Source organism: Austrofundulus limnaeus, unplaced genomic scaffold (genome assembly GCF_001266775.1).
Source record: "Austrofundulus limnaeus strain Quisiro unplaced genomic scaffold, Austrofundulus_limnaeus-1.0 Scaffold89, whole genome shotgun sequence".
In the NCBI taxonomy this organism is placed as follows: domain Eukaryota; kingdom Metazoa; phylum Chordata; class Actinopteri; order Cyprinodontiformes; family Rivulidae; genus Austrofundulus; species Austrofundulus limnaeus.
Genome location: NW_013952491.1, coordinates 2081779 through 2082560, shown reverse-complemented (window position 1 = coordinate 2082560; position 782 = coordinate 2081779). Strand labels below are relative to the sequence as shown.

General features: G+C 51.4%; 1 protein-coding gene across 1 annotated transcript in view; it reads left to right on the top strand.

Moving 5' to 3' along the window:
• Nucleotides 1-44: 44 nt before the first annotated feature.
• apc2 (APC regulator of WNT signaling pathway 2) overlaps nt 45-782 on the top strand; it is a gene marked incomplete in the record, with an annotated part of 32977 nt that continues 32239 nt past the window's right edge. The window contains 1 exon segment of the mRNA XM_014012234.1: nt 45-62.

The window sequence follows — 782 nt, the reverse complement described above, 5'->3', positions numbered from 1 at the left end:
CCTCCTCCTCCTCCTCCTCCTCCTCCTCCTCAGTGATCTTCAGCTCTGCTCGGAGTCATGAGGTAAGAACCAAACGCTCATTGTTTGATCGCGTTTCTCCTCATTGTGTCGCTTCTTCTTTATTTCTTTTTATTTTTATTGTGCGTTTCGGGTCCAAACGGATCCCTCCGGTCCGGTCCGGTCCGGTTCGGTTCTGTTCACGCCCTGATTATGGATCAAACGAGGCAGACAGACGCGCTGAGGCGGATCGATTCCAGATTAAAACGTGTTTATTTAATATAAACTCCTCAGATGTGTTGGTTAAAGGTGTTTATTTACAATAAAACAGGTTTTATTTCATAACCTGAAGGATGCAGCTTCGTCCTGATGTCTCCTTCATGCAGAGATGAAAGAGATGGAGGGATGATGGAGGATGGAGGAGGATGGAGGAGGATGGAGGATGGAGGAGGATGGAGGAGGATGGAGGATGGAGGAATGATGGAGGATGGAGGGATGATGGAGGATGGAGGAGGATGGAGGAGGATGGAGGATGGAGGAGGATGGAGGAGGATGGAGGATGGAGGGATGATGGAGGATGGAGGGATGATGGAGGATGGAGGAGGATGGAGGAGGATGGAGGATGGAGGAGGATGGAGGAGGATGGAGGATGGAGGGATGATGGAGGATGGAGGGATGATGGAGGATGGAGGAGGATGGAGGAGGATGGAGGATGGAGGAGATGATGGAGGATGGAGGGATGATGGAGGATGGAGGAGGATGGAGGAGGATGGAGGATGGAGGAG